Raw genomic sequence first — 13,410 nt, forward strand, 5'->3', positions numbered from 1 at the left:
CACACACACACACGCACGTACGCCCACACGTTACGTGTCGTCCGTGGCCCGAAGGCCTCGTCAGCTCCTGTTGGTGCGCCCGTCTCCTGTCGCGTCGCGCATTTACCCATCCTCGGATCACCACCACGGTGAATGTTAACGTGATTGATGTCCATCCGGGTCCGGACAACACAGGCAGACTCTACGGTGCACACACACTCCGCACCGGGAGGTTTGATGCATGCCAGCGAACGGCCAAAGGTTGATGCAATGCAGCAACGCCTTTACTTTTGCCCCTGCGTGCGACTGAACGTTCTAGAGTTGCCGTTGCCGTTGCCGGCTTGTGCGTCAGCTAACATCGCCTAGCTATACGTAGGAAAACGCACCACCACCTTGGCGCACGTCAGGCAAGAGCCGTAACGTCGCCAGCCCGGCCTAGAAAAGTCTCCGGCTAGCTAGCTAGGGCTCACCCGGAACCAAGAGAACTCGCTTTTGCGCCTATCGAAGACGGGAAAGATGAGATACTCCATACGCGATCGGTCATGACAATGCCTAGCTAGTCCTACCAGCACATCCTTTTGCTCTACCCGAGCCTACGGAAGTGGAAACCAAACGCCGTTCGGTCTCGGGCCCCGATCGAGCCCGGGACAAACGAAAGAAAAGAAACTTCTTAGCCCAGTCGACACGCACGAAGACGATCAGTATGGGCACGTACGTTACGAGTGCGATCTTTCTCGAAAGGGAGGTATCGAGTATGAGCATGAGCTTGACATGGCAATGGAGCTTTAATTTAATTTAGCACTCCATCAAGTGCCAGCCCCGGCCTAGTATGGCTAGCTGGCCACACTTTCCTGCGTAACTTTGTTACCGTGTCAGCGAAGAGCGGGAACCTTTTCTGCGGGCAGCGACCGCGGCGCTGAGACGAGGGCGGAAAAGGGGAGCGCGCTTTCTCCGTCCGGCGACGCGCGCCCACCCGCACGACGCGACAGCGCGGCGGCCGTGCCATGCCATGCACGCACGCAGAAACCTCGCATTTTTACCATGGCTGCCGCTCTGGTCCGGCAGGAAACCGGAGCAAAAGCGAGGCTATTTCACCTATAAAGCGCGAGGGCTTTTGCCCCGTCTGCGCGGGGAAGGGGAAGGAGGAGGAGGAGGAGGAATCTGTCCGGGTCCGGCCATGGGTGGTGGGTGCGTGTGGGGCACGTCGGGCGGTTCGTGCACGGCACAGTAGTAGAGTAGCAGCAGTACGTGGTGCAGCCCATCGATGCATGCTGGACGTGGAGAAAAGGGGACGATGATGATGACGACGATGGGCCAGAGCGCGCGGGCCCGACCCACGCACGCATCGCTTTCCTAGCGCGGTCCGGCCTAGTGGCCCTCCAGACCGGCCGGGGACGAGGCCTTTCGGGCAGGTGCCTGCCTCTTTGCTTGCTCGGCCCGTTGCTAGCGCCTCTCTCCTTGTCTCCACGGCGTCCCTGTTACACAGAGCCAGGGGTCAGTGCCTTCATTTCGTCTTGGTTTACCGGAGGAGGACATGATTCCGGGACAGGTTGGAAAGAGGACGCGCGGTACGTGGACTAACTAATGGGACGCGACTGCATGCGCGGGAGGCCCGCTACGTCGTCGTTGGTGCCCGGGGACAGGTGGCTAGCGTGTACCGGAGAGTAGGGGTCCAGGTCTTTGAATACGACTAAAGCTCCATTGGACATATGCGTCGTCATGAACAGGGTTTTCTACGGCCGCAGGCACGCGTACTGCGTACATGGGGTCGCCCCTGCCCGGCCTGTTGACTGCCATCTACCCAGCGCACTGACTACTTCGCTGCACGCTGGTTTAATCTGCACTGAAGTTGCGGTGGACTGTTGAGCGGAACATGCAGATTCATGGCTAGATTGGTGGTGATCTACGTGTACATTGGAAGAACTTCACGCTCTTCGTCGTACTTTGGGCCGGGGTGCTACACGAACGCGCGTAGAGTACATTGTTCTTCTGGAGTATATCACGGCCCGTGTGGTGCCCCCAGCCTTTCCTCCTCGACTCTGGAGCTTTGCCCGACCCGTTTGTCTGACGAGGGAGAGATCACTCGCTGCTTTGCATGCAGCGGCTGCGGCAGGCACTCTCTGTAAGGCTGTTTTACTGTGTAGCAGCAGTAAAATCCAGTCACGGCGTTGCTTCGCTGCCCCGCCGAGGCGTGAATCCTTTGTTTCACGGTTTCACCCGCGGTAAGTTATTAGTAGGAGCCGACGTCGCAGTCGCCGAGTTTGGTCAAGAATGTTGACCCGCCCGCTGACTTGGTTGGCTGCGACATGTGAACTGCACGCCCAGCCTGCAGAGATGTAGAGCTCGTGCACCTGACCCCGTCTTGGGAAATGGCGTCCGCTAGCAATAAGAATTCACACCACAAAGTAGTACGTAGTACTCCCTCCGTTCCAAATTACTCGTCGTGGTTTTAGTTCAATTTGAACTAAAACCACGACGAGTAATTTGGAACGGAGGGAGTACGTACTAAGATCGGTAAAAAAGAGAACGCAACCAAGGCAATTCGCTGAAGCAGTACAGTGCAGTACTTGGGCGTAGGCAGGCAGCGGCTACAGGGGGCGTCAGTGCGACGGAGACGGACGGGGCAAAGGCTAGTGGGTCAGCCTGCCTGCCTGCCGCTAGCTTTCGCAGAATCGCAGTCGATACTGGCCAGCCCACCCCGGCGCTGCGCGGGACCAGCCTCGGCCTGGTGCGCGCCCGGATGTCATCAGCCGAGTCAGGCGCCGCATATGCCTCGTCCCTTCCCTCCGTCGCACCCGAGCCGGGATCGACTGATCAGCCGCTAGGTTCCATGCCCGATTCCCACCCATGCCGCGAGCCGAGATTCCTCCTAGTTCCACGCTCAGGTCCATCCCGCAGCCACCATGGGGCTACAACGCACCAATGGGCGACCGCCATTCCGCCGGCCAGGACCCCCCGCGCGCGCTCCGGCGGCAGTGAGCTGCCCGCGAATTCACCTCGCCTGCAAAGCTCGCTGCCGGCTGCTGCCACGCCAGTCCACCCGCACGCCGCCGATGGCGACAACGGAGATGAGGTGACGTTGCCTGCCACGCGCGACACAGGGCAAGATGGATCGTGCACGCACGGCCCGGCCGCGGAGAGACGCATGCGTGAGACGAGACGGTACTGCAACGATGGATGCAGCGCGTGACGACACCGCGGCTCGCGAAACAAACAGGACGAGCGGGCCGAAAGGGAGGGAGACCAAAGCGACTGATCGACGGATGGGTCGGTATCCAGCGAGTGAGATGCGCGCGGGGCTGTTCCGGTCCACTATGCCGCGCACAGGCACAGTGGTCGGCACGGGGCTATCCGTCCCACCGTGGTTTCCTCCGACTGCGACGAGGCCGGCGGTCGAGCCGATCCGGCCCCCTGCCCCCCTCTTGTCACTGGGGGCGCGTCGCGTCGCCACCTCTGTTTGTCCCGGAATCTCGCACGCCACGGTTCCCAGTCCCGTCCTCTCCGCCATGCAGCGCACAGCAGGCGCCCAACGTAATCTGATTTTTACAGTGGCCTCCGCCTTTCCTCCGGTTTAACAAAGACGACGCGATCACGGGGCGCGGATTACGCGCACGAAAAACCCCAAAGAATAAACGAGGAGGACTACAATTGGCAGCGCCGCGTAGTAGTACGAGAACGCAGGAAAGGTTCACACACGCACCCACACACGGGGGTAACGGACCGGGGGAACATCCAAAGAATCCAGCTTTTGGGAGGAATCGCTTTCCGGGTGGGACTTTGTTTATGCGGAAGTAGATGGATTAAAATACGCGTCGCCGGGATCCGATGGGATTTGGGCAAGCTAAAATAGTGCGGCCAAGCGGATAGGAAAACGGAGGAGGTGTCGCAAAAGCCGCGACTACTTTTCCCGCGGCGACTACGGAGGCTGGCCCTGATCGAAAACGATCCGCCCCGGTCGCCGTCTCGCCGAGGGGAACGGGGCACAGAATCTTCGGCGATTATATTAAGCCGAGTCTGTAATACTACTACATTGACAAAGCTTACCACGTACTCCTCCTCCGGTGCTCAGTGGCAACGCAGCGCAGGGCATGGTGAGACGGGTAAATTGTGGATGGCGTAGGGGCGAAAGTGGGAATTGAGGGGGGTGACGTGAAGATTTTCTTTTACTACTTTTACCACAGTGGCGACAGCATTCCCCAGGAAAGAAAGAAAGCTGCAGTTCCGTATAGTTTGGCTTTTACCGGCCTGGCCTGCCTTTCTGATCCCCGACCAATCGAAGCGGCCCGCCTTTTCCCCCTGCCTGCCGCTGCCGCAGTCTGCAGTCTGCAGAGCGCGCGCGGTTGTCCACGCCACGCCGAGCCCGGGGCCGCGCACGGGCCGGACCGCACCGCCCTACGCGGACGCCGATGCCGAGCCCGTCCCACCGGCTCTGTCACGCTGCTGCTGCGACTTGGTTTGGTTCGCTTGCGCACGCCACCCGGACGTCGTCGTGCCTTGTACCGAGGAGCAGTTGTTGGTTGCCCGCCTTGCCTTGGTGCATGGGCATGGGCCTGACGCCCTGAACCTGACCTGACCGGCCTTGAGAGACGCGGACAAAAGTGGCGGTCCAACGCGCCGACCCAAACGGCCGCATGTTTGTTTTTCGTCCGCGTGCGACCCATTCTCGGCCTAATTTTGAGCCGGATTTGCGTCGGCGCGACGCGCGCGCCTACTCCTCTTTCCGGGCCCGTCGGTCGGTGGCAGCCACCACCATTTCCCCCCATTTCCCCAAAACACTCCCGCCCGCACCCGCCCCGCCCCCAACCAGCTATGGAGGACGCAATCGACCTCGACCTCGACGCCGCCGCCGGCCTCGCCTCCCTCGCCTCGTCCGGCGCCGTCGCCCCCTCCGGGAAAGGCAAGCCTCGTGCCCCGCGCAAGACCGCCGCCGTGACCAAGCCGAAGAAGGCGCTGACGCCCGAACAGCGGGCAAGGGAGTCGGCCAAGAGGAAGGGCCGAAGGCACGCCGCGGACGCGAGGGATGAGGCCGCCTCACAGGCCGCCGCCGCACAGCAGGAGTTCACCAACGCCCGCGTCGCGGCGGCAACGAGGGAGGCGCTCTACATGCTAGGGGTAAACCCTAGCCAACACAGCGTCCTCCAAACCGCCGTCGCCGCGGCCAGCACCGGCTCGTCGGCGTTTCCTCGGATGGTGCTGCCCGACTCACCCCGCTCGTTGGCTTGCAACCCGGTCCCTGGCTTCAACGTCATCCCGCAGGCCTTCCGCCTCTCCGGGGAGTGCTCACCCGACGTGAGCGTGGTCACGCCTTCCACGCCCGCGCCCGCGCCCATCGACCTCAGCGCCACCCCGGTGGTCGGTGGCTCGTCGTCCGGCGGCACGAGGAAACACGCGCGGCAGACGCCGGCCGGCGGGCTCCCGGACGCCCGTAACCTGTTCGAGGAAATGTCGTCCGCCGTCGACGAGGAGTACATGCAAAACCTCATCTTCGAGGGTGGTGCGCCGGCCGCTGGCTACGATCCCGACGAGACACAAAGCCAGGACGGCCGCGGGGCGTTCACGCCGGCCGCTGGCTATGATCCCGATCAGGCGGCCTTCATGCGTGATCAGGTCGGCATCGACCTGGACGGCTTCCCCCTCGACCACGAGTTCCCGGAGGACTATGGGCTAGAGGAAGAGGACGAGTGCGACATCGAAGTGGAGCCTTTGTTCGAGGATGAGCTCGCCAACCAAACCGCCGGTCCTAAGCCGAAGCGCAAGAGCAAGCGCACGAAGGCGTACACAGCTGCCGAGGACAAGCTTCTTTGCGAGTGTTGGCGAGACATTGGACAAGACCCAAAGACGGGCGCCGAGCAAAAGCATTCGACCTTTTGGACTCGTGTGCACCGAGAGTTTCATGAGCGCAAGAAGTTTCCACCTTACCAATTTGTGAGCACGCGCGGGTGGGTCTCCATTTCCAAGCGGTGGACGGTGATCCAACAAGAATGCAACAAGTTTTGCGCCACCCTTGAGAGCGTCAAGGTCCGCCTCGTGAGCGGCATCGGCATGCAAGACATGGTATGATAGCAAGCAAGCCGCCCTCTTTTGTGTCATCAAGATCATCTTTTTTACGTCTTCATTTGCTATCACTTGCCCATATGCTTGCACGGAAACATTTTGTAGGCATTTCAAGCTTTGGAGGCATTCAAGGTGCAACACAATGGCAAGTGCTTCAACCTCTCCCATTGCTATCGGGTCATCAAGGACGAAGAAAAGTTCAAGGCACAATATGCCGCACTCAAGGCACGTGGGGGGAAGAAAGCCGTGGAGGATGTTGGGGAGGGCGAGTCGGCACGGCCGCGGGGGAAGACCAACTCCAAGAAGAAGGACAAGCGAGATGCGGCCACCAACGCCTTGATCGCAAGCGTGGACGGCATGATGAATAAGAAGGACTCAAGGGAGGAGGAGCGCCGGTGTTTCAAGGCGGAGTAAATGGATGCTTTCATGGTGATCCAAAGGAGGAGGCTTGATCTTGACGCCGAGAAGCAAGCCAAAATGTTCGAGCTCGAGGCGGAGAAGCAAGCCAAGATGCTAGAGATCGAGGCCGCCAATGCCAAGACCAAGGCGAAAGAAGTGGCTCTTGCGAGCATGATGACCGGGGTGGAGATCATGAAGGTGGATCTCAACACCGTGTCGCCAAGGAAGAGGCCGTGGTTCGAGAAGATGCAGGCCGACATACTCAAGTTCGACGACGAGTGATCTATGGCGGCGAGGGCCATCTTTTTTGTATGCCGGCAGGTGTGCCGGCATGACCACGGGAGCCGCAATGGCGTGGTTGAACTCAAGTCCCACCCTTTTTTGTGTGCTGGCATGTCTGCCGGCCGGCTGGCGAGTGCGCCAGCATGAACTGTGGTGATATTTTCTGAAGCCGGCATTGTATGCCGACGTTGGCATGGTGCCGGCATGACACATGGCCGCTGGCACGATCGGCCGCGGGGCGTCACCATCTTCATCCTACGCCTCCACAGATTGATAAACCTTAGGTCATCCACTTGAAGGAAAATTGCTACTGTCCTACAAAACTCTGCGATTGGAGGCCCAATATGAGTCTACAAGAATAAGTTGTGTAGTAGACATCACAACTCCATGAGCAGCTCCCAAAGACGAAGGAATTGGATAAGACTGTTGGTGCAAAGCTCCCCGATGATATCATTTGACCATGCATGTTGACTCAAGGCATCATTAACCAACCGCCTATTGCTGATTTGCATCCTCACTCTAGCTATCACCAGTTGTTGGGGATATGACTATTGGATATGACCCGCCCAGGAGGGGTCGGGATATCCCAATGGCGGTTCATAAACCAAGCGCATAAATATGTTGAAGATGGCGGTTCATGTAGTAGGCTTGTTAAAGGGCCCAAAACCCAAAGGCGGCTTAAAGCCCGTAAGTGTAAACCGCCATGTATATGTGACTTGTATCGTAAGGCATGTAAGAGAAGTCACCGGGCCGGACACGTTTGTATGAGCCGGCCGTGACTCTGTAAGCCGCGGGGCGTCAACCCGTGTATATAAGGGGACGACCCGGCAACGACTTAGGGCAAGAGACAACAGATCGAATGCCAGGCTAAGCGTATTCGCTCCCTGGTAATTGAAACCCGAGCAATACCACCTCAAATTGGATTAGGTTTTTACCTTCACCTCAAGGGGCCGAACCAGTATAAACTCCTCGTGTCCTTTGTCCCGTTTTAACCCCTTTAAGCTAACTACGTTGCAATGGCTCCACGACTAAGTCATTTCACTAGGACATCTGCCGTGACAATTCCACGACAGTTGGCGCCCACCGTGGGGCCAGCGCACGGTGGTTTCGAGTTCTTGAAGGGCAGCTTTGAAGGGATCAAGGGATACGTTGTGGGCCGGATGACCAAGAGTCATCGCAGCAAGCTCTACATCGACAATGCAGGCTGGGGCCCCGAGGCCGGCTCAATTGAGTATGGGTACCGGGTCCCCGTCGGTGGAATCCACGTCTTCATCGGTAAGATCGACGAACCGGGCCCTGAGCCGGACATCTGCACCGACATCATCGAGACGGCTCAGCGTGCGCGACCCGCCCGGGTTCAACCCGCCGTGAAGCGTGCCTTTGTTGGATTTATCCATGGGGCTGAATTGGAAGGCTCTGTGTCTGGCGGTGAGACAGCCGTCTACTCTGATGGTGATTCATCCACAGGCGAGACCAACTCAATGTATCAGCTACAAGACGGACGACTTGGGGGCTGTTTCGATGGTGACAGTATTTCGGACCCCCGTGAGCCGCCGAACAGGGTGGCGACCTTCATGGCTGGCACCCAACCGACTCTCGGTTCGACAGCCGCCGCAACTATGACTTCCAGCGCAGCAGCCGCAGCGAGTGCTGGCGGATCAGCACGCTCGCCGGCTCAAGTTTTAACAGATCTGTTGGAGGCTCTGGCAACTCTGATGGAGGTGGAGGTAATCCCGGACAACCAAGAACAGCATAAGGTGGATGTGGCTAAGCTGCGTGATGAGATAGCGCAAGCCAAGGTAGAACTGGCGGCGGAAAACTCTAGGATGACCGCGGAGCGGGTCGTTTTAAACGCCCAAGCACAGCGGATTCATACCGGCTCACGTTGAATCAGAACGCTTCAAACGAGGTCTTGAGGAGAAAACACCAGAGTCATCTGCCCTTGGTTTATGAATCGAGAAACCTCTACAACACACCTGGAGCGGGGGCCAGTAACCCGCCGGTGATAAACCAGATGACTGAAGCGCCTGGGGATGGAGCGTCGGTTCAACCGTGCGTGACAGGTTCCCCGCATATGAATAACACCCCACCTCAGCACGTGGTGACGCCGCGGGGTCATTATTCCAACCCTTTGGACAATATGATTGCTGCAGCTACGCGATTGATGGCTTTGCCAGTCGAGGGCGAGTCTCCAACGACAGTTGAAACTCGAAGGGCTAGGGAACTTCTTCAAACAGCGCTCGTACAGCAGCAGGCTTATTCTTACAGTCATGATCGGGTACATTCAACCCCTCGTCCGAGCCGGAGCTACAGCAGGCACATTGACTCGCCAGCAGTTTCGAGTACTAAGCAGCGCCCTAACCAACCTCGTGGGCTTGACCCAACGTGCAATGGTGCCAATGCACAGAATTTGGTGGACCATGGCAGAGCGCGCCGGGAGGCCGAGCTGGCGGCTCATCAGCACGCGCCGGTTTACCCGACAACTTCAGTGGAGGCAAGTGTGACTTCTAGAGCTTGGGGTGTGCCGTTTTTAACGGCGGCTCTGTGAAATGAGCGTTTGCCCAAGGACTTCAAGGGCCCTCGTAAGGTGCCTAATTACACAGCAGATCAGCCCCCCTGAGGCTTGGGTGGAGAGTTATGAGATGGCTATGGAGATGCTGGATGTTAGTGAGGCTGCATATGCTAAGTATTTCACCATGACGCTGGAAGGGACTGCTCGTACTTGGTTGAAAGGGCTACCTGCCAACTCCATTGGGTCCTGGGCAGAGCTGAAGGCCCGGTTTATCCAAAATTTTGAAGATACGTGCAAGCAGCCTATGTCAATCGTGGATTTGGTTTCTTGTGTTCAAGCCGAGGGCGAGTCGACGACCAGCCGGGTGCGCCGGGTCTCGACTATCATACATTCTTCAGATAATATCAACGTCGGCTCAGCGGTTTTAATGTTGGAGAAAAATTGCCGTTTCCTTCCACTCAGGCAGAAGCTTGGGCGGCTTAAACGTCATTGCACTGATATGGGGGAGCTCATGGCGGCTCTTGTAAAATATGCCGACTCTGATAGTACCAAGGACCCCGACTCTAAGGATGAAAGATCGGGAAAGGGAAAGAAGAGTAGCGGTATGAGGGGACACCAGCATAACACGGCCAATCAGGGCGGTAATGGTAAGCGCAAAGCTGATGATTTTGTGGTTAACACCGGTGCACGAAATTATAACCAGCGTCGTAAGGGGAGGCCGGCTCAAGGGACAAAATTTGACCTTGAAGCGATAATGAATCAGCCATGTCCGAAGCACGGAACACAGGAGAAGCCATCTACCCATCTGTGGAAGGATTGCAGCATTATGAGACAATTCAGGGAGTCTTTCCAACACAACCATGGTCCGAATGGCGGTTCAGGGTCCGGCCCTCATGGTCTGGGTCAAGGAGGCGGCGGCTCAAATTCCGGGTTTCACGGCCAAGGCAATCAACATAAGCAACAGTCTGGTTACAGAGCAACCCGAAGCAATTGAATAGTGGGCAGTACCACGTCTTCACTACTAGCTTGTGTAAGCGGGATCAGAAGCTTCATAAGAGGGCAGTGAATGCTATTGAGCCAGCGGTGCCGCGTTACTTGCGGTGGTCGGAGCAGCCTATTGTATGGAGTCGTGAGGATCACCCGCCCCGGGTTGACAATCCGGGTCACCTGGCTCTAGTGGTGGCGCCTCAGGTTGGGGGCTATAAATTTACTAAGGTGCTCATGGATGGAGGCAGCAGCATTAATATACTTTACTATGAAACCTTCCGTCGCATGGGACTGACCGACAAAAATCTTAAGCCGTCAAACACCGTTTTTCATGGTGTGGTGCCGGGTAATTCGGCATATCCAGTGGGTAAGATATCTTTGGAGGTTGCTTGTGGAGATGAGTATGATTCCAGATCTGAGACCCTAACCTTCGAAGTGGTTAAAATCAAGAGCCCTTATCATGCTCTGTTTGGGCGGCCGGCTTATGCTAAATTAATGGCGAGGCCTTGTTATGTTTCCTTGCAGCTTAAGATGCCAGGTTACAAAGGCACCATCACAGTGCATGGGAGTCGCAAGGTGGCCTTGGAGTGTGAAGAAGGCAATGCTGCTTATGCTGAGTCTGTTTGTGCAATGGAGGAGCTGAAATTTTACAAGGATAATGTTGACCCGGCGGACATGACGTCCTTGAAAAAGCCAACCACAGAGCATGATCCTTTGCTAAAGTTTAAGTCGGCAGATGACACTAAAATGGTTGATTTTGTTCCTGGCGACTCATCTAAGCAGTTCAGCATCAGTGCTAATATGGATCCGAAATAGGAAAGCGCGCTCATCGAGTTCATCCGTGAGAACTGGGACATCTTTGCATGGAAGCCTTCAGACATGCCGGGTGTACCGAGGGAACTCACTGAGCACACTCTTAATATTGATCCAAAGTTTAAGCCGGTCAAGCAATTCCTTTGTTGTTTTAACGAGGACAGGCGGAAGGCCATTGGTGAAGAAGTGGCCCGGCTCTTGGCGGCCGGGTTTATCGTTGAAGTTTTTCATCCTGAGAGGTTGGCTAACCCGGTGTTGGTGCTTAAGAAGAACGACACTTGACGAATGTGTGTGGACTAGACGGACTTAAACAAAACTTGTCCGGCTGATCCGTTTGCTCTCCCTCGTATTGATCAAATCATTGATGCTACGGCGGGTTGTGAGCATTTGAGTTTTTTGGATGCTTATTCTGGTTATCATCAGATCAAGATGGCAGTTAAGGACCAGGAGAAGACAGCTTTCATTACTCCGTTTGGAGCCTTCTGCTATGTGTCTATGCCTTTTGGGCTCAAGAGTGCCCAGGCGACTTACCAGCGGTGTGTGCAGAATTGCCTTCACAATCAGATCGGGCGTAATGTTCATGATTACGTAGATGACATTGTGGTGAAATCCAGGAAGAAGGAGACCCTGATTGATGATTTGAAGGAGACGTTTAACAATCTCCAGGTTTATAAAATGATGCTTAACCCGGCCAAATGTGCTTTCGGTGTACCAGCAGGCAAGCTTTTGGGTTTTTTGGTTTCAGAACGAGGTATCAAAGCAAACCCGGAGAAAATCAAGGCTATTACTTCCCTGGCTAAGCCAAAGTGTGTTAATGACATCCAATGCTTGGCGGGTCGGATAGCGGCTTTGAGCCGGTTCATAAGCCGCCTAGGAGAAAAGGCTATTCCTCTGTATCAGATGATGAAGAAGACAGATGATTTCGTCTAGAGTGATGCGGCTAATGAGGCATTTGAGGCTCTTAAGAAGCAACTGGTTGAGCCGCCCCGGTTCTTGCTGCTCCTATTGATAAGGAGCCTTTGTTGTTATATGTGGTTGCCAATGGCCGGGCTGTCAGTGTGGCCATTGTGGGTGGAAAGGAAAGAGGCAGGCAAGGAGTATCCGGTTCAACGGCCAGTTTACTACATCAGCGAGGTACTTATTGAGTCCAAGCAGAGGTATCCGCATTGGGAGAAGCTTGTGTATGGGGTCTTCATGGCAAGCCGAAAGCTCAAGCAATATTTTCTGGGTCATCCCATTACTGTGGTTAGTTCTGCTCCTTTAGGGGATATCATCCAAAATAGAGAAGCCACAAGTCGGGTAGCCAAGTGGGCCATTGAGCTTGGACCCCATGGTTTAAAGTATGTGCCTCGTACGGCCATCAAGTCACAATCACTCGTGGATTTTATCAATGATTGGACAGAGTTGAAGACGCCTGAGGAAAAGCCGGATAACACATATTGGACTATTCACTTTGATGGATCCAGGCAGTTGGAAGGCTCGGGGGCTGGAGTTGTCTTGACTTCCCCACGAGGTGATAAATTTTCTTATGTTCTCTGGTTAATGTTCCCTTGTACTAACAATGCAGCTGAGTATGAGGCCTTGCTCCATGGTCTTCGGATGGCTATGGAGATGAACTTAAGCCGGGTGAGGTGCTTCGGCGACTCAGATCTGGTAGCTCAGCAGGTTTCTGGCACTTGGGATTCCAAGGATCCACTCATGACAGCTTATCGTCGAGAGGTTGATGCTATTGTGGGTCATTTCAAGGGTTACCAAGTTGAGCATATTGATCGCATGAAGAATGAGGCAGATGACACTTTAAGCTGTTAGGGTCTCAGCATAAGCCGGTGCCATCTAACACGTTCCTGGATATTCTGCTTCACCCTTCTGTCAAATTACCTACAGAGGAGGATCTTGTTGTTCCTGACCCGGAAGTACAATTGGTGGCGGCTCTTCATGCCATTCCTGATTGGACAGTTCCGTATTTGGCTTACATGACCCGGCGCGAGTTGCCTGAGGATGAGATTTTGGCCAGGCAGATAACCCGGCGGTCTAATTCAATGACGATTGTCAATGGGGAGTTGCACCATCGCAGTGTCACAGGGGCGTTTCAACGTTGCGTCTCTCCTGAAGAAGGCTGTGAGATTCTGCGAGAGATTCACGAAGGAGATTGCGGTCATCATTCCGGCTCTAAATCTCTTCTAGCCAAGGCTTTTTGTCATGGGTTTTATTGGTTGACAGCTCATGCTGATGCTGAGGATTTGGTCAGCAAATGTGACGGTTGTCAGAAGTTTTCACGATGAGCTCATGTGCCGGCTCAAGAGTTGAGGATGATTCCAATTACCTGGCCATTTGCGACCTGGGGGCTTGATATGGTTGGGCCTTTCAAGAGGTCCAAAGATAAG

This window comes from Triticum aestivum, chromosome 5D (genome assembly GCF_018294505.1).
Source record: "Triticum aestivum cultivar Chinese Spring chromosome 5D, IWGSC CS RefSeq v2.1, whole genome shotgun sequence".
NCBI lineage: Eukaryota > Viridiplantae > Streptophyta > Magnoliopsida > Poales > Poaceae > Triticum > Triticum aestivum.